The 19,280-nt window shown below is 49.6% G+C and overlaps 1 protein-coding gene and 1 long non-coding RNA gene across 9 annotated transcripts in view; one reads left to right on the forward strand and one right to left on the reverse strand.

Annotated features, from left to right (window-relative positions):
- Window positions 1-19,280, reverse strand: part of MYT1L (myelin transcription factor 1 like) — a 364,482-nt gene that overhangs the window by 101,797 nt on the left and 243,405 nt on the right. The window lies entirely within an intron of this gene.
- LOC136406029 (uncharacterized) lies at window positions 2,838-4,114 on the forward strand. Its single transcript, XR_010751611.1, has 3 exons — window positions 2,838-3,137; window positions 3,201-3,466; window positions 4,010-4,114. It is a non-coding gene; the product is annotated as an uncharacterized lncRNA (long non-coding RNA).

The following is a 19,280-nucleotide window of genomic DNA, read 5'->3' on the forward strand; positions in this document are numbered from 1 at the left end:
AATGTCTTTCTCTGTTTCCTGCAACCTGTCTTCTTTCTGTTGTATTGTTTTTATCTCCAGGGCTTTCCCCATGACCAGTCTCTGGCTGCCAATTCATCTTTAGGGTAGAGCTCTGGTGACTAAGAGCTCTGGGCGCTGATCTGAGGAGGCTGCTTCGCCAGGTGATCCAAAACAAGGTGTTTCTTTTTTCTTGTAGGCTGGTCTGTTTCTCCCAGGAGGCTCCTTCCAGTTCACAGGGGCGGGCCCAGCTCTCAAGGCAGGTCCAGCTCCCAGGGGAGGGCCAGGCTCTCCCGGGCGGGCCCCTGCTGGTGGACATGTGCTTGGAGTCCTGTGAGGGAGATGGAGGACGCTGAACCCTGCACCATCAGTGCCCAGACGGCCGCTGAGCCTTCCTGCTGGGGCTCAGCTCTCCAGGGACCAAGCTGCTTTGTCCCCGCAGAGACAGCTCTCTAAGCTCGTTACATCTCTATGGTGAGCTCACCTGGCTCGAGAAGCAGAGTGGCCAGATTCTCAACCAAGTTCACCTGCAGGTCCACTGGCCACCAACTCCTCTGGGGCTGTTGGTACCACCAACTCTGGAGTATTAGGGGCTCCTCTCAGGGGTCTTCAGAACCCCCAAGACTCAGCTTTAGTTGAGGGCGGCCGTCTGTCTTCTGCTTCCGGCTCCCATCCCCTCCTCTCCCGTCATTTTCCTGGTGTCCTTTTTCTTTAAGAACCAGACTCAGCTGTCATTTTAGTGAGGTCTGTCACGAGTCACAGCTGATGTGTGTGCAGCTGTGCAACAGCGTCTCGAATTCAGACACCACTCACTTAACATTAGGACCTGTACACTGCAGCTCCGTCCTCCCGACAGAACGGTAGACCTCACTGTCCGCCCACATTCACCCTTTGCTGTGGGCACCCATGTTGCACTCTATTCACCCTGCGATACCATGTTCACTCATGACCACACTGGCCTGCAGCACCCTCTCCCACCCTTCAAGGCTGATGGACCTCAAGTTCTCATTTCTCCCTATAGTCATTCCTAATCATTTGAGAACTCAGGTCCTCTGCCACAAAGAACTCTGCACCATTCTCCAAGGAAGATATAAAAACAGGCAATAAGCATACAGAAAAGATTTAAAGGTGACCAAAACCTTGACAAAAAAACAAATGCTGCATGTTAGACCTGAGCATCAATCTTGTGAAACACCTTGTGTGGTTCTTGACTTTTCCCCATGTGCTCACCTGACCCTGACTTCACAGCTTTCTCCTGGGCTGTGGAGACTGAGCCACCTCACTACTCTACACCCCACAGGCTGGAGCAGAGCATGTTCAACACCCTTGTTGCTGCAGGTGTGTATTTTTATACCTTGGTGTGGGCCCACCTGGCTTTAGGTTTGGTTCTACCAGCATCTGGCTTTCAACCAAATGTGTGCTGTCTCCTTTCTGACCAGAGGACATCTACTGTCTGCTCCACACATTAGAATGCTGAGACTTACAATGGAATGATCCCAACAACCTACTCTATGTCTTGGCAGTAAGATTGGCAAATTAAACTGCTCTAAAAATATATAAGGTCTACCGGAAAGTTCTGTCCATTTCTATCACAATAAGTTTCCCACGTAAGTATGTTTATTTGGCGCATGTGTGCCTCTCTATTTTTATCACTTAATGTATACATACTGACATAGCAAATTAACTAAAACAAAGTTGATTCACATTCGTCTTATGTGTGAAGTGATAGTGTACCCATGGCTACTGATAAAGTTCATTTACGACACTGTAATTTTTACAAATTTCAACAAGGAAGAAATGCTACAGAAGCATGTCTGTCTCATTCACCATATTCCCTGGACTTAGCACCTTCCGACTATCACTTGTTTTTGTCCTTACAAAATTTTTTGAAGGGCAAAAAATTCAAAAATGAAGGCGATATCAAAGAAGCACTGGTTCAATTTTTCACATCAAAAGATAAAAAACATTTTTCAAAAATGAGATATATAAATTGCCCTCACGCTGGCAAGAAATCATTAATAATAATGGCAATTATATTATTTAATAAAGTTTATTGACGGTAAGAAAAATTTGTATTTTGTTTTATTCCAAAAACAGAGAGAACTTTCCGGTAGACCTTATACTTAGACTCTATTTTAGCTAAACATCTCAAATGGTTCACAGGGTTTCCTGAAGTGGCAAACTTATTACAAGCTAGTGAGTCATGTGTTTGGAAACATGACTAAGACAGTGTCCCCAGAACAATAGACTCTGGAGGAGAGAGGGACCTCAGAAGTCACCCAGAAGGTGAAGACATCAAGGCCAGACAGCTTAAATAACAGGTACAAGGTCAGCACTGGGCCACACTTGCCACCCACCAAGCAAGTATCCCTTCTCCCAGCTCCTACAGAAGCTGAAATGGATGCTAACCAGAAAAGTGATTCCCACTGAGGATGTATCTGGGCACTGCATTCTGACGACTCACTGCGTCTTCAGCCCTTACGTGAGCTTTATTAAAGGGACATGTCTAGAGGAGCACTAGTGGAGAGGAACACTGTTGAGGGGGAATAGCACACTCGTCAGACTGTCAGAAGCCTAGTTTGCTAATGCTTTACCTTACTTTACTCTATCTTTCTGAGTAATGACATGCTGACAGCCGTCTTCATTACAGGGCTGCCAGGCCACGTTTCATGGGGACACAGCAGCAGTCTTCTTGGTCTGTATTTAGTCCAGAGGAAGAAATTCAGCTCTTGAGGCAGCAACTATGACTACATCCTTAGTGTTAGATTCAGGGAGTACTGACATGCTGGGGCTGCCAAGAGTGTACAAGGTCCCTGTGACGCTGAGAACAAGGAGTTCAGCAACATCCTGCATTGAGTCAGAGACCCTTATCAGAAGTTTATGTTTGAAAATTCTCCACTGAGTAATACCCCCCGCCCTGTAACTGCGCACGACCTCCCTAGCCAATGACTAACAGCCACATCAGCTTCTGTATGATGCTTGCTCATCCTAGACAGCCACCCTATAAAAAGGAGCCATTGTAGAAGCTCGGGGCTGCAGTCCCTGTGCAGGTTTGGGGGCCTGCAGTCCCTGCACAGGTTTGGTTGGCTGCAGTGCTCCAGTCTCTTCGGAGGCGTGGGTTGCCTGCAGTCCCTGCGCAGGTTTGGGGTGCTGCAGTGCTCCAGTCTCTTCGGAGGCGTGGGTTCCCTGCAGTCCCTGGGCAGGTTTGGGGGGCTGCAATGCTCCCTTGCATGGGTTGCCTGCAGTCCCTGTGCAGGTCTGCAATAAAACTTATAAAATTCACTTTGGGTCTGCTGTGGCCTATCTCGCCAGGATGTAACAGATGGAGGCCCCAGCGAGATTGGCCATGTAAGACCCCTCCTCACAGAGTGGGCTGCAGCAGATGTTGGTAGCTGGCCAGCCTCTGGCAGTTGCTGTTTGGAAACTGAATTTGGCTGATTCGAAACATTTGGAGTCTTGAGACTGTTTGGTAAGGAAGCTTTTGGTAAATAAGCTTCCTCTTTGAATATTTGGAAACAGAGCTCTGGTTAGAAAAGGGTGTAGTGGAGCAGGCGGGACGCCACCTGATTTCTCCCCACCTGGTCAGTCGGAGAACGCAGGACGCTGCCTTCTCCCTTTGGTTTTGTTTTAGAAGTTTTGTTTGTTTTGTGTGCATATTTGGTTTGTTTGTCTGCTACTAGAATGGCCAACTTAAGAGCAGACTGGCCAAACCAAGGATTGCTAGACCCATAGAAAACATAGAGAGTTTAGTGTACTATCACCAGCACCCACCTGTAGGCAGGTGGCATGGTCAGTATGCAGCCCAGCATAGCAGCAGAGGTAGAGAAAGAAAAGGCAGCCAGGCTGCAGCTGGCTGCAGGAGAAGTGGCAGGCTCCCCTCACAGTTTCAGGCACTTGCCCCTCCCCCTTGGGCACCGGCTCAAGGGCTGAGCCACTGCTTAGTCAGGCAAAAGATAACAGTGCAGTAAGCTAGAGGTTATCTGTTGTTGTATTCCCAATTTTGTTCTCTTAGTCAAGCCCCTCAGTGAGATCTTCTGAGCATGGCTTTTAAGGTCTATAACGACCAAGGAAGTAACAGAAAAGGCAAATAAGGCCCAAAAGAAGTCAGGAAATACCAACTTTTGGCTCCAGCACCCTAAGGCGCTTCATAGCATGTTATCAAGGTCCTGCTCCAGAGTGGAAAGAAAGGTCATTGAACTGAAGCCTGCCAGGCTTCCCGGCCCCATCAAGGGACACGTCTGTGCTATGGAAAGAGGGACATAAGAAGGTAAGCTGCCCCCTTGCTCCATGGAGGGAGGGTTCAGTCTCTTCTAGCCCTGCTCCAGCTACCTGTGACCTGACCTTGCCCAGCGTGCTGGGAATTGCCACTGAAGGCCTAAGGACATCGTTCAGGAGCCTAAGGTATTTCTTCCAAGTAGCAGATAAGCTAATAACACAAGGGCCATCTACTATGCCTTGCTTGAATATTTAAGTTTTATTTATCCCTCAAACATCTCTACTGTGGGTATTGACAGTCTGATTTTATTGCTTTATTTAATGTTTAGTGTCTCCTTTATTTCTCTTATCTCAATGCCCCATGCCTATTATAGGCTGGGACCTGCTGCTAATTCCAGCTAGAAGCAGTAGTCAGTAGGACTTAAACTCTAACTGCAAAGTGTAGAAATGTAACACCCTTTCCCTAAGTACTTGCAGGTTTTATAGGTTACTCAGCAAACTGTTCAAAGACTGTCCAAGAGGCACTTCTAGCAGTACACCACCCAAGGACTGACTCCCATGTAGACGGGTCCAGACACCATGATCCTGACCACTCCCACTGCTGCCAAGGTAGAAGGCATACCTGCCTGGGTCCACCGCAGCCGGCTGAAGCTTGCGGTCCCAGCAGAGACACCTTTGTGGACAGCGAAGACTGACCCTGCCAACCCTTGTAAGCTGACCCTGAGAAGGACAGCATGCCCTGCTTCAGCCACAAACCAGAAGTTAACTGGTCCACGCATGGAGACCTTGGGGAGGGAGGGAAACTAAGGTAAAGGAAAGCCAAGTAAGTCATCTTAAGGTTTGATGCATGTACTGCTATGAGTCATATAGAAAGGGGGTGTAAGTCCCTTGGCTGAGAGAGAAGCTATAAAGTAAATGAAAATTATGTATGTGCTCATAGCTACCACTATAGAATAATCTGTGAATATTGGTCATGTGTCCAATAGGCTACTTAGGAAAAGGACACCTCCAAAAAGCAATCTTTAAAAGAGGATTACTTAGTACTAACTTAGTCTTTGCTGAAGGTTAAGGTTTTTAGGAATTAAGAATTCTGATGAATTAGAAAGGAATTGTATGGTTTTGATAATAGAAGGTATAAGGTGTAGAGGTACTTTTGAAAAGAAAAGGAAAAGCAAGTTGTTATGAAGGCCAGTTATTCCTGGATAAGAAAGTGCATAAAAGTTGAAGGTTTATGTAAGTTGTAGAAGGTTTGTGTAAGTTGCAGAAGGTTTGTATAAGTTGAAGGTTTGTGTAAGTTGCAGAAGGTTTGTGCAAGTTGTAAGAAGTTAGTACAGAGAAGAAAAATACAAGGCAGAAAGAAATTAGTCCGTAAAGCTTGTAGTACTAAGGGCATACTATCAGCGTGCCAGCACATACTAGGGAGGACCCCTGACCTAATTAGCTTATAGCTACAGCTAAAGTAGAAAATTCTCATGAGCCCCAGCCTTATGCCATTCTCCCCACTGATGAAGAATCAAGGATTTGATTTATGCCCAGAAGAGATGGGGGAATGTTAGATTCAGGGAGTACTGACATGCTGGGGCTGCCAAGAGTGTACAAGGTCCCTGTGACGCTGAGAACAAAGAGTTCAGCAACATCCTGCATTGAGTCAGAGACCCTTATCAGAAGTTTATGTTTGAAAATTCTCCACTGAGTAATACCCCCCGCCCTGTAACTGCGCACGACCTCCCTAGCCAATGACTAACAGCCACATCAGCTTCTGTATGATGCTTGCTCATCCTAGACAGCCACCCTATAAAAAGGAGCCATTGTAGAAGCTCGGGGCTGCAGTCCCTGTGCAGGTTTGGGGGCCTGCAGTCCCTGCACAGGTTTGGTTGGCTGCAGTGCTCCAGTCTCTTCGGAGGCGTGGGTTGCCTGCAGTCCCTGTGCAGGTTTAGGGTGCTGCAGTGCTCCAGTCTCTTCGGAGGCGTGGGTTCCCTGCAGTCCCTGGGCAGGTTTGGGGGGCTGCAGTGCTCCCTTGCATGGGTTGCCTGCAGTCCCTGTGCAGGTCTGCAATAAAACTTATAAAATTCACTTTGGGTCTGCTGTGGCCTATCTCGCCAGGATGTAACACTTAGCAAGTGACTGTTCTACTTCGTACTGCTGCAGGTACTTAGTACTGTAGCAACACTACTACAGTAATAATCAACACTGAGCAACACTCACCACTGCAGTAATAATCAACACTGAGCAACGCTTACTACTGCGGTAATAATCAACACTGAGCAACACTTACTACTGCCGTAATAATCAACACTGAGCAACACTCACCACTGCAGTAATAATCAACACTGAGCAACGCTTACTACTGCAGTAATAATCAACACTGAGTTACACTTACTACTGCAGTAATAATCAACACTGAGTTACACTTACTACCGCAGTAATAACACTGAGCAACACTTACTACTGCAGTAATAATCATAACAGCGACACTTACTACTGAGGTAATTACAATCAAGCTCCTGAAGTCACACCAGCACTACTCTGAATCACAATAACTAAGAGGCTTAGGGAGAACTGAGAAGCAAGCTGTATAAAAATTTATGATTCTACCAGTTATATCTTTATCCTGGGGACAAAAAATACATAAAAACAAAGTGGCAAAATTCCCTACTCTTTCTCAAATATATAACATTTCGCTTTAAGACTCTCTAGGACAGAGTACTTTATCTATATATGGACGTCTATATGTGGATAATAAATTATTCAATTGTTAAATATTTAACATCCTGGTAATTGAAGGGTTGAGATGTTGACACATTTTGCTTGGGGATGGAAGAGACACATGAGCATTTTGGTGCAAAGAAATATGCTCATATGAAAACATATGCACGGTATATACTACTTTGTAAGTGCACAGACGTGTAGACATATTTACACACATATGCACACTTCAGGCAAATACAACTTTTCTAGAAACTGTAAATCTTAAACATGCATTTTCCTAATAGGTTCCTACAAGCAAAATACATAAGCTCAGACCCCACAGATTTTCAAAGGTGCTCCACAGTCTAATAGCCACCAGGCTACAAATAATGTGCCTTCAGATAGAGTTGTTATAAAGAGGATTCAAACCGTGTTCCTGGGAAAATATCAATTGAAATTTCTGTGGCAAGGCCCTGGCCAGGTAGCTCCATGGGTTGGAGTGTTGTCCTGATATACCGTTGCAGGTTCCACCCCCCACCCTGGTCAGGGCACATGCAAGAATCATCCAAGGAATGCATAGATAAGTGGAACAACAAATCGATGTCTCTCTATCTCTAAAAATCAATAAAAAAAAAAAAAACTTCTGTGACCAAGGTTGGTTACAGCTGTGGTGCTCACACTCTTTGGTTGAAGCATAACTTACAACCACTTCCCCCACCATCGGGTCCCACCCACTGCTGGGCAGTGTCTAGGAGGACAACTCTTCGTATTTCAGCTTGAGAGACGCTTGTTCTAGGGAAGCACACACAAGACTCACTGTGTCACTGCCCTGCTCTGCGACACAGTGCATGGGCGTGCAATTTGTAGACGTTCCCGTCACTGCGGGGGCGGCACTGGTCACAGGACACTGCATTCCAGGCTGTGGCTCTCCATTCCCTCAGTGCCACTCTTTCTTTTTCTAGACTCAGATGACAAGTGATGTCAGAGTTTCTCCTGATACATGACATAGGTTTTGAACAGGTGACTCTGCTTCTCCTACAGTAATCCCATGAAAAGTGACGGAAGTCCCCATTCCAGAGCTCACAAGAATGGCACTCTATGTGTCAAGCATCCTTTTGGGGTCTCTCAGATCTCTGAGTGCAGCATCTCTGTCCACCTGTCTCCAGCCTGGTGTGTGTATGAGCAGGGGTGTGCCCTCGGGGGACATGCCCAGTGTGGCTGTGACCTGGCTGCGGCCTTCTAGTATTCCCCATCAGAAGGGGTACAGCAGAGTGCCGCCAACTGCTGCAGTCACTGCTCGCTCATACAAGGTTCCACTCCGAGTCTCGATGGGTATGAGGCCCCAGGGGTGTGTGTGTGAGAGCACCAGTTCTGCTGTCCCTCACACCAGCTTCTGAGACATAGGTCCTTACTTCTCTGGGCTCCAAGTCCCTCTGAAGCTGTGCAGAGCTTTGAGCCCAAGGAGAAACTGTTATAGTGTAAGCTCACTGACGGTGAGACCAGGTGTTCTGGTTAAGAGGTGCTAACTGTTTTCAGCAGGGCCCCCGGGGCACAGTCTGACCAGGCCATAGAGCCTCCCTCGCAGGTCCCAGCATGTGCCCACTGTCACCCGTGGAAAGGGGACAGGCTTTGGAAGGGCCATCTGTAAACACAGCCAATCCTTGGTTCGTGCACTTGGGCTAAGATCTAGGGATAAAAGTTGAAGAACCTTTTTTTTTTTTAAAAAAGAAATGAGTGTTCTTTATTTACGTGGTGCAGAAAGTGTACGGAGGGCCTGAGGAAGAGCAAGCAGCTCTGCACGTGTGTGCCAGGTGAGTGCTGCCTCGGGTCCACACTAAGCCCCTGGGCTGCACTCAGCCAGTGGCTGCCATGAATGGTGCTGCTCCATGGCACCTAAACTATCTCTTCTGTGTCCACGCTTAACAACACTAAACAGACCAAACTCTTTCTTCTCATTTGTTGTGTCCTTAGGAACTGCCTGTCCTCCTCCCTGTGCCTCCAGATCTCAGGCTTCTTGCTGGAGGCGGGTCTGGGACCAGAAGAGCTGGGTTTCAGAATCCTTCTCTGACTGAGCTCTTGAGTGGCCGCGCACTATGGGTCTCAGTCCTCATTGCGAGAGGTCACCCAGGTGACCTCGGGACGCAGGGGTGTGTGGTCAGGAGCCACAGACCTCAGGACACAGGGGTGTGGTCAGGGGCCACAGACCTCAGGATGCAGGGGTGTGGTCAGGAGCCACAGACCTCAGGACACAGGGGCGCGGTCAGGGTCCACAGACCTCAGGATGCAGGGGCGTGGTCAGGGTCCACAGACCTCAGGATGCAGGGGCGTGGTCAGGGTCCACAGACCTCAGGAAGCAGGGGCATGGTCAGGGGCCACAGACCTCGGGATGCAGGGGTGTGGTCAGGGGCCACAGACCTCGGGACACAGGGGCGTGGTCAGGGGCCACAGACCTCAGGACGCAGGGGTGTGGTCAGGAGCCACAGACCTCAGGATGCAGGGGTGTGGTCAGGGGCCACAGACCTCGGGATGCAGGGGCGTGGTCAGGGGCCACAGACCTCAGGATGCAGGGGCATGGTCAGGGGCCACAGACCTCAGGATGCAGGGGCGTGGTCAGGGGCCACAGACCTCGGGATGCAGGGGCGTGGTCAGGGGCCACAGACCTCGGGATGCAGGGGCGTGGTCAGGGGCCACAGACCTTGGGATGCAGGGGCGTGGTCAGGGTCATGGCTCCAGACCAGGCTCTCAGCTGAGAACAGGCAGATGTGTAGGGAGGGCGGCTTCCGCGCTGTCCTATGGGATGCTCTGTCCCTGCATGACACACTCTGATCCCTCAGCTCCTCTCCTACTTCTGGGCTCCAAGTCCAGAGTCAGGTCAGTGGCCAGCATCGCTCTCTGCCTACTCAGTGATGGAATAAAAACCATCCTAGCGAAGGGGGAGCTGGGAGGCGAGTTCACTCTAATGCCATGTGAGGAAAGGTGTGACTTAAATGGTGAGCAGTGACTCCTTCCAGAATTTCCTAGCAAAGCCATTCTTGAAAAAAGATCAATCCTTTACAGATCAGCCCTTTTACACACAAGTTCTTCTGCATAAGAAGCGAGTATGCCTAAAACAATTACACTCCATGCTATCCGTGGCCAAATACAGGGCAGCTCCCTGTTCCACTGGTGCAATGAGTGGGTCCCACCTGCTGCAGAGCCCAGGCAGTGATGCTCAGCCCTGCACCCAGAGCTCCCCCAACGCCAGTCTCGAGGGAGAGCCCACAGTGGGAAACTGTCTCTGAAGGTCTTTATCACACATAGTTTATAATATGGAGATGTTTTTAAAAATCTAGATTCCAACAAGAGAAGTGCCGTGTACATGACACCACTATCTCTGGATGGAAGGTAGTGAAAAAAATATTGAATGACATTGAAAAAGGCTCATGTTACCATGGTAAGTAAACATTTAAGCAAGTACAAATTTACATCTATAATATGAGACTAAGTTAAAAATAGCAAAAGTGCATTAAAAATCACAGAAAAAACCTAGTGGTGGTTACTGATGTTCTGGGCAATGTCACAGCGCTCCAGGTAGGTAGGCACGGTGACCGTACACAACTGGTACTAATAAAAGACCACCCATTTCCATGATTATCTCCTTTACAATTTTGTTTTTTGTCTTAATTTAAGAAAACGAGCCCTGTCCGGTTGGCTCAGAAAGAATGTTGGCCAGGCGTGTGGAAGTCCTGGGTTTGATTCCTGGCCAGGGCACACAGGAGAAGTGCCCATCTGCTTCTCCACCCTTCCCCCTCTCCTCCTCTCTGTCTCTCTCTTCTTCTCCTGCAGCCAAGGTTCCATTGGAGCAAAGTTGGCCCAGGCACTGAGGATGGCTCCATGGCCTCCACCTCAGGGGCTAGAATGTCTCCAGTTGCAGCGAAGCAACGTCCTAGATGGGCGGAGCATCGCCCCCTGGTGGGCATGCCGGGTGGATCCCGATCAGGTGCATGCAGGTGTCTGTCTCTCTGCCTCCCCCTATTCTCAGTTCAGAGAAAAAAAAAAAAAAAGAAAACGAGCATTTATCTACCTTTAATCTTAGTCATGCTGAACCCATACAGTGTTTTCTTTTGGTTTTTCTTGCTAACAAAACATCTCCTGGAAAATAAATGTAAAAAATCTGAAAAGCAAACTTTCTATTCTTCAGATTCTGAAACGCTTCTGATGCTGAGAAGCATGGGACCACCTCCCTTTCCCAGTGGGACGGGGAGCTGGGAGCCTGTGCCATGTGCCTTGACTCTGGGCAGGCCCATAGTGGCCTGGGCAGGGATGCAGGGACTGAATGACGCTGAGTACTGGTGAGAGGGCTCTGGTGACAGCTCCAGACCCTGCGTCCTGTGCAGCCACCACCCTTTATTAGACCTCAATTTACATTAATTTAAGAAGCTCACTGACAAAGCCGTGTCGCCTCGGGGAAGTTCAGTTCACTTGCCACTCAGCGTGTGTACCTTATGGTAAGGACCTGATCAGCACTGCAGCCGCGGGCAGAGAGAGGCTGACCTGAGGGATGGCAGAGTAGCTGGACGGAGCCACGTGACTGCGGTGTTGAGGGCAGAGGCTGCAGGGCTGACAGCACAGCCTGGGCTAGGCTTGCCCACGGCCGCATGCCTCCCCCAGACATGCTGCTTGGCTGCTGTTACTGCTGCATGGGGTCCTGAGAGCAGGGTGGAGCAGCCCCATGCCTCCGCAGTCCACCTCTGTGTCCCACACATGGCCTGCCTGACAGAGCCAGCCACTAAACAGCGGGGAAGGACTCCGTGTCTGCCTCCCACGCCCTCTGCCCCCCCCCCCCAGGGCGAAGTCTCTTCTCAGACCCAGGACCAAGCAGCTGCCCCATAATTTGTTCGTGGACCTGCCTATGAACGGAGAAGCACAAGCTGCAGTTGGGCCAGGACTCCTGGACCTGCTGTCCGCAGGTGGCAGTCTCCCCCCAACCCTCGCCTGCCCGCAGTTCTCAGTTCCTGCTGGGCAAGAAGGCTGGGCTGGGCAGCTGTCAGGATGGAGAGATGGATGGCCGCTGATCACTCCTCTCCCTCCCTGTCTCGTCTGTGGCTCTGACACTGGCACCCAGCAGGTCCACATAGTCCATTCAGAAGCACAGCTAGCCATCTGATTGGCTGAAGAGCAGGAAGGTGATGGGAGAACATCACTGAGTCACAACACATTATCTGTGAGTAGGATTTCTTCCAGGATGCTCTCTCCTCCCTGGGGTTTTGGAAAATGCCCCTCCCCCCCCCCGCCCCGGTACATGGGGCTCATCTCTAGCCATGTCAGATGCAGCATCGGGTGATGTTGGCAGACTGCAGAGGGGCTACGTTACAGGGAGTAGATCTCATAAACCTGAAACACACAGGTGGAACTCAGGGCTTCCCTTAACTGGATAGGGAAGGTGCATTCATCTTAAGGGTCCAGCCTGAGGCCAGCAGTCCTCTCCGGGTAAGGGAACAGGCACCTCCACTGGGCTGAATTCACACAGATTTTCTTTAGTGGAGCTGCTCTGCCCTTTGCTACCCATGTGCTCCTGCCACTGGGCTCTGTTCAGTGCAAGCGACATACACAAGGCAGGGCCCGGTGGGAGCTGTGAGCAGCCCAGAGCCTCCGGACCTCACCGGTGTGACACCCAAAGCCCTGTGACAGCCCTGGGAACCCCACCGTGGGAGCAGGGCTGAGCGGAAGCACTGGGTGCACAGCCCTGACCCCCACACCAGGCCTCCCCAACCCCAGGCAGACAGCACCGAGCACTCCAAACATTTCCCTGTCAGTTTCATAAACCCACCATGTGCGGAGAGGGAAAGGGAAGGTGACACTGCTCCCAGTTAGACACCATCCTCTATGGCCACTGGATGCTTCGGGACTAAAGCCGGTGGCCACAACCTGGTGTGTGGCTGGGGCTGTGCACTGTAGCACTGGTCTGGGTTTCTGTCGCGTGGACGGTCCTAGGCCACACGCAGATCCTAAGAGAGAACAGGGCCCGCATCAGATCTGTGCGGCAGCGTCTGGCACTAACAGTCCTTGGGGCGAGGTTTGGTGCCTGTTTGCTTTGGTTTGCTGATCACATGGCTGTGGCTCTGTGTTCTAGCTGCATGTGCAGTGTCTCTGGAACCCCGTACAATCGGGAATCTGTCCTTGGCTCACAGGCCTGTTCCTCTGGGCAGTTCTCACACGTGGGTACCATCAGAGTCCCCCTGAAGGGGAGTGAAAACAGAGAGCTGGATCCAAGAATCTGCCTTTCTAGAAAGTTCCAGACGATGCTGACGCTCCAGGCCAGGGGCGCCCTCAAAGATCCACTGTCTTAGGGGCAGCTGGCCAGCCTCCAGTCCAGAACGGGGCTTGAGGTTACTCATGAGGACCATCACACATGCTTGTCAGGGCTGGCTCGGGAACCATGGTGCCTGGTTGAACACCAGCGCAGAGGGTGCTACTGGTGGTTTCTCCTGAGAGACCTTCAGAACTGGCCCCCGGCCTCCCCAGGACGCGGTGGGAGCAGCTGTCAGGCTCGGTGTGGTCTCTTCCCAGGATGCGGGGGGGGAGGACAGAGGGTTGCAAGACAGGTGCCTGGAGATGGACAGAAGCCTCTGCCTTGAGCTACGCCAACACCCAGCGCGTGATGGCCAGTCCCAGACCATAGCCTGTGTCGTGTCAGCCAGTGTGAGGGGGGTCCACTCACTGCAGCTGGGATCATGCCGAGCCTCACAGAAACGTTCTCAGAGGACACCACGAGGTCATCATTTCCTCCCTTCCTATCTCACTGAGTCAGGCAGGAAGAGGGGGCTCCCAATGTTTGGGGTCCAGCATTAGAAGCAAGATGCCCTCGTCAGAACAGGTTGTAGGAGCCCGCACTGCAAGGCTGTGCTGACCACTCTTCCGTCCCCTCAGCCGTGGACGCAAGCAATAATAACGACAAGCTGACTATTGTGTGGTGTGGACTGAAGACCTGGGTCCCACTGCTGGTCACAAGGGAGTTCTCCGAAATCACCACTGCTGACGCAGACTCCAGGCGCACAGACAGGTCATCAGAAGCGTTCTGTCACCTGAGTTAACTTAGGCTGGTGTGCTGGGCTCACACACTCTCAGGTCCTGTCCACTCTCCCCTGCCATCCTCACTGTGAGTGGGGGATACACACCCCTCGGTGGACGGAGCCCACAGAGCTAACAGCCATGGGCTTAGGGCCTGCCTCTCCCATCAGCAGGAAAAGGCACCAGCAGAGGGCCACACACTCAGGTGGAGGACAAGCTTGAGGTCAAGGCGCTGGCCAGCTGCAGGGGCCTTGTGGCCACCGTTCACAATTACCCAGCAGGCTTCCCGCTCTGACAGCCCTCATGGCTGCTTTAGGACCCCACCACCCCCACAGCAGATCTGAGATGTGCCCACTGTGTCTGCCACGATCCTGGCGCTGATGGCAGGAATCCTAAATGAACCGCATGTTTTTTGGTGGGCCAACCCTGGACAACAGCTCTACTATACACCAACTATAGTTGTGCAGTCTGCTCACATTCCAAACCCATTGTTTTGTATTTTTATATACCATATAAACCATCTGAAATACCTATGTTCCTTCTCTTGTGCAGAATTATTTGAAAAAATGTATTTAATTTTATTATACATCAAAAAGATCCTGAAGTGCAGTAAATGCTTTGTTTCTCAGTTTTAAGTACCCGACTCAGTCACACTAGATCCTAAGGTGCCCAGAGGTGTATCCACGTGGGCAGGCATGCGGTAGACCGGCAGCAGGCAGTTGTTTTCTTAGGATAACAGCCAATGGTCTTTTTTTTTTTTTTAAATAGGGGATTTATTGTGATAAAAAAAAAAAAAAGGTTAACTGCCACCATAGTCCAAAAAGACCATGCTGAGGTTGGTGTGTCTGCACACGTGCGATTAATACTAAGGTGTCGGGACTATGACAAGTCCAGGAAACCATCTGCCCTGACTCTCCACTCCTACAATTGTTGCTGTGTGTGCAACTGTGGAAGCCATCAAACAATGCTGACATGGGCGTCCTAACCTCTGACTTACAGCGTCAGCGACAAACAGTGAAAAGGACAGGCATGCTATCAAGTTTATGGACAGGGGACGACACGCACCGTGATGCCTCATAAAGAACGAAGGGGGCTTGCTGTTGTGAGTTCATGAACTGAAGCACAGGACTGGCTGGGCGGCTGTGCGCACGGAGTTTTCCATAAACACCCCACAGCGCAGCGCGCCCTGCTGTATGGCAGCCATACATTAATTAGCACGTTCAGCAGACACCACCCTGCGTTCAGTGCACCCGAGTGAATCTTCATTTTTCACATGCAGGGCCTTACTAATTAAAATCAGCTTTGCAATTAAACGTGGAAAATTGTGTTAAACTTTCAAGCGTGGTTAGGAAAAAAAATGCAATTATTTTTAGGGCATTTTATTTCAATGCAAATGAAATTTCTATCAATGTGAAACCGGTGAAGAGGGAGGCACAGGGGTTCCTATTTCTCTCTCTGTCTTCCGCTCTGTCCCCTCCCCACTTTCTGGATTACAGATGCCCCTCTCAGCGGCAGGCTGCGATGCTCCACTATCTCTCTCCAGTACCTGGCTCTGTTCCAAGGCTTTTAGTGAGAGCTCTCTGTCAAGGCATGAATAATACAGCCCCGGGGCTGTTGGCAGAATCCAAACGAGGCGTGCATACATCAGGAAGCAAGCCTCCACCTCGGTTCCAGAACAAGCCGTGAAGACAGGCAATTATTTACCCGCGGCTGCCGCCACAGCAATCACACTGGGGGGTGTGAAGAAGGTATGGGATATGGGGAAAATCTGAATAAGGAATATGCACAATAAGCCAGAGGGAACCCAATGATTTTCTTCTTTAAAAAATTTCAATTGATTGAGAGAGAGAAAGAAACATAGACTTGATGTTCTACTTAAGTTGCTCCATCTAATTGTGCACTTACTGATTGCTTCTCATTCTTGCCCTGACCTGGGATAGAACCTGCGACCTTGGTGCTCCAGGACAACACTTTATCCACTGAGCCACCTGGCCAGGGCGAAATCCATTAATTTTCTAATCAAAAAGAAGAGCTAACATTTGGAACTTTTAATTTTAAAGTTTCAAGATCAGTTGATTTGGCTCTAAATTTTCTCAGTTGGAAATATTTAAAATAACGGCAATGCCCACTGCCAGACTTTTGGGTGCTTGTTGAGTGTGCAAGACTCTAAAGCTAAATTTTGGGTCAAATACTCCATCAGGACTATACGCTCAACACACAAATTAAACAATGGCAGTGAAGGATAAATGTAAATGAGACCCACTGAGTTACAGCGAGAAACCCAGAGGACCATGGGACAGATGTGCAGAGGGAGTCCATGCTAGGAGCTCTCTCTCGTAGAGGCTTGCACACAAGTCACTGTTCAGAAAGAAGGAAGTAAACCCAATTAATTTCAAATGTTCCAGTATGTGCGTAACTATTACAAGGAAGGCTAAAATTCAAATTCCTCTTCATCATTTAATAGTCATCTGTAATAGATAGTAATAAATTTTGATTATTCCTATCTCTAATGTTATTGCGAAAATTAAAAAAAAAAATCTTCAAGAACAATAAGTTGACAGTTACTTTGGTGTTACGCTTAATTTCTACTGATACTTCTGTTTCTCAGCATCAAGTAGCACGTTGTATTTAACACAAACTATTTTTCATTTGGGTTAATATCACTGTGTCCTTATCAGGTGCTTGAACTGGATGCAAACATTATAGAGTGACGTGTGGCTTTTTGTCACCGTGTCTTCCCCCGGCCATAGATGTCAGTCTTTGGTCTGTGGCTGTCACCAGAAAGTGCCAGGGACACAGGGCTCTGGTGTCGGGACACTCAGCAGCCGCAGCGTGGGCACTGAACCCTGTGGTTCACTTGCTCACAGGCTTTGGATGGAACCTCCCTAGCCCACACCTGGCTGGAGCCCTCCTGCCAACAGACGGCTGCAGGTCGAGGAGCAGGCTGGTTGCCTTCCACCCCCCTCCTACAGATGGCTGCGGGCACATGGGAAATGGCTTGCTTTCCAGCCAGGAGTGTTCTAAAGGCTTGCAGGTCACAGTCTGCTCGCAAAGGGGAGATGGGGGGATTGGGGAGAATGCAGGGACCCAGGAAGTTCGCTTCCCAAGTGTGGATGTCTCACAACTAAACTTTGGAGAACTCACTCAGGATGACCGAGAGTTAGTTCTTGCATCTGCAAAGGAAGCTCTGTGATGGGACCCTGCCTCTGAGAAGCTAGGTTAACGACCCATGGGCACAGTTTAGGAAACATGTATGCACTCAGTGCGGAAGGCATCGAGCCACGTGTGCAGCTAGCTCTGACGATGAGAGCCGAAAGGAACAGGCCAGACTTGGCTGTGCACAGAAAAGACTGTGCTAGCATAATAGGAGAAAGACTTCTGGCCTGAAATGCCACCGTGTTTCTGTCATACTTACACTAGTAATACAAAGCTTCATTGGAAAACAGATTCAGATTGCTGTGTCTGTATACTAAAGATGTTTCTGAAGGTAAATGCCTGCTGTATCTGGTAGCTGTGTGAGAGGCTCTGACTACATCAGGGCACAAAAGTGTTGACGAAGCTGGGTACCTGCCGGTCAGTGTGTGGGAATTCAAACACATTCCTCTTCAGTGCCAAGGGGACGCTTCTGAGTAGCTGATGCAGCCTCTCCCAGATACGGGAGCCCTGCTTGTCTTTCCCCGTTGGCCGTGGCTGCCGAGGGACTCAGAACCAAACTCTACACCACGCAAATCCCTGGGTGCAGTATGGGTGTCAACCCCCCTCCTGAGTTCCCTACTTCCTCTCTGTGACGTTTGACGGCAGCATGTGGGTGTTAATCGGCCACCTCACATTGGTCATGAACTAGTAACACAAATAAATATGCACGAATAGATTATCTTTTCTTGAATGACACAAGTTTTGAAGTAAGGCAAGCCATCCAACAAAATAAATACTAACTTTCACTCCCATTCCCAATGTTTAACCAGGATCTTAAATTGTGAGCTCCTTTTCCAGGTTGCCGCCTGCTCCATGGGGCCTGTGTGGGGGCTGGCTCTGCTCCGCCCACCACCCCTGTCTTACAAGCCCGCAGCCCACTGCTCTGCACTGAGGGCACATATGTGAGCCATCAGTTTCAGTAGCTCCTCGACAGCCATTGGGGGCCACACAGTGTATGTCCTACAAAGCAACAGAGTGCATACTGGAGCTGTGACAAGTATTGAATTTCCATAGGAATTTTCTTATGATAGAAAGGGAGATTGGGAGATCAAATATCTGCCGACTTTGGGTGCGAGCGCAAAGCAGTAAAGAGATGAGGTGTCATAGGACTGTGTGCGTGAAACCCGTATCATCCTACTAACCACGTCACCCAAAATGTAATAAACTAGAACAGAGAAGAACAAGACTGGCTGGCAGGCATCATTTCAGCACTCGGCATCAAACTTCCTAAGACTTGTTTTGATTTTTGGTGTTGATTCCACATACCTGCATCAAATTATTTTCTGCATGTTCACATAAACAGAACCACCAACATACTAAAAGAACACTCTTTTACTTGGCTATGAACTGATGTACCATATGAATAAAATAAAACTGTAGCCCTAACAGAAATGCAGTCATTAAAAAATTTATCATTAAAAGACCAAAGGTCCAAGTTCTTCCATCAGAACCCAGACAGGCTGCCATTCTTGAACAAACTGAAGGGCGGGCTGCGCCCTGTGGCTCAGCAGACACGTGAGAGCAGAGGTCAGGGTCATGCCAGGGAGGGCCGTGTGCAGGGCTGTGGGGAGGGAGGAGTTGTAAAGCTGGGAATCTTTTAAATATTTTTATTCATTTTAGAGAGGTAGGGGGAGAAAGAAAGGGAGAGAGAGAGAGAGAGAGAGAGAGAGAGGAGGGGGGGAGAGGAGCAGGAAGCATCAACTCCCATATGTGCCTTGGCCTGGGGTTTTGAACCAGCAACCTCAGCGTTCCAGGTTAATGCTTTATCCACTGTGCCACCATAGGCCAGGCTGGAAATCTTTTCAAACCAGAGCAAAACAGAGTAGATACAACTGAGGTCTCACAAGTGTGTCAGAGTGACTGTCCAAGGACGTTAATGTGCTCGTGTTTCTCACCTACTAGGAGGAGCACTTCCTCATCTAAGAATTCAAGTGTTAGCCCTTAGTTAAAAATTATTGACAACAGCCAGACCAGGAGGTGGCGCAGTGGATAGAGCGTCAGAGTGGGATGCGGAGGACCCAGGTTCGAGATCCCGAGGTCGCCAGCTTGAGTGCAGGCTCATCTGGTTTGAGCAAAGCTCACCAGCTTGGACTCAAGGTCGCTGGCTCGAGCAAGGGGTTACTTGGTCTGCTGAA

The sequence above is a fragment of the Saccopteryx leptura genome, chromosome 5, assembly GCF_036850995.1.
Source record: "Saccopteryx leptura isolate mSacLep1 chromosome 5, mSacLep1_pri_phased_curated, whole genome shotgun sequence".
In the NCBI taxonomy this organism is placed as follows: Eukaryota; Metazoa; Chordata; class Mammalia; order Chiroptera; family Emballonuridae; genus Saccopteryx; species Saccopteryx leptura.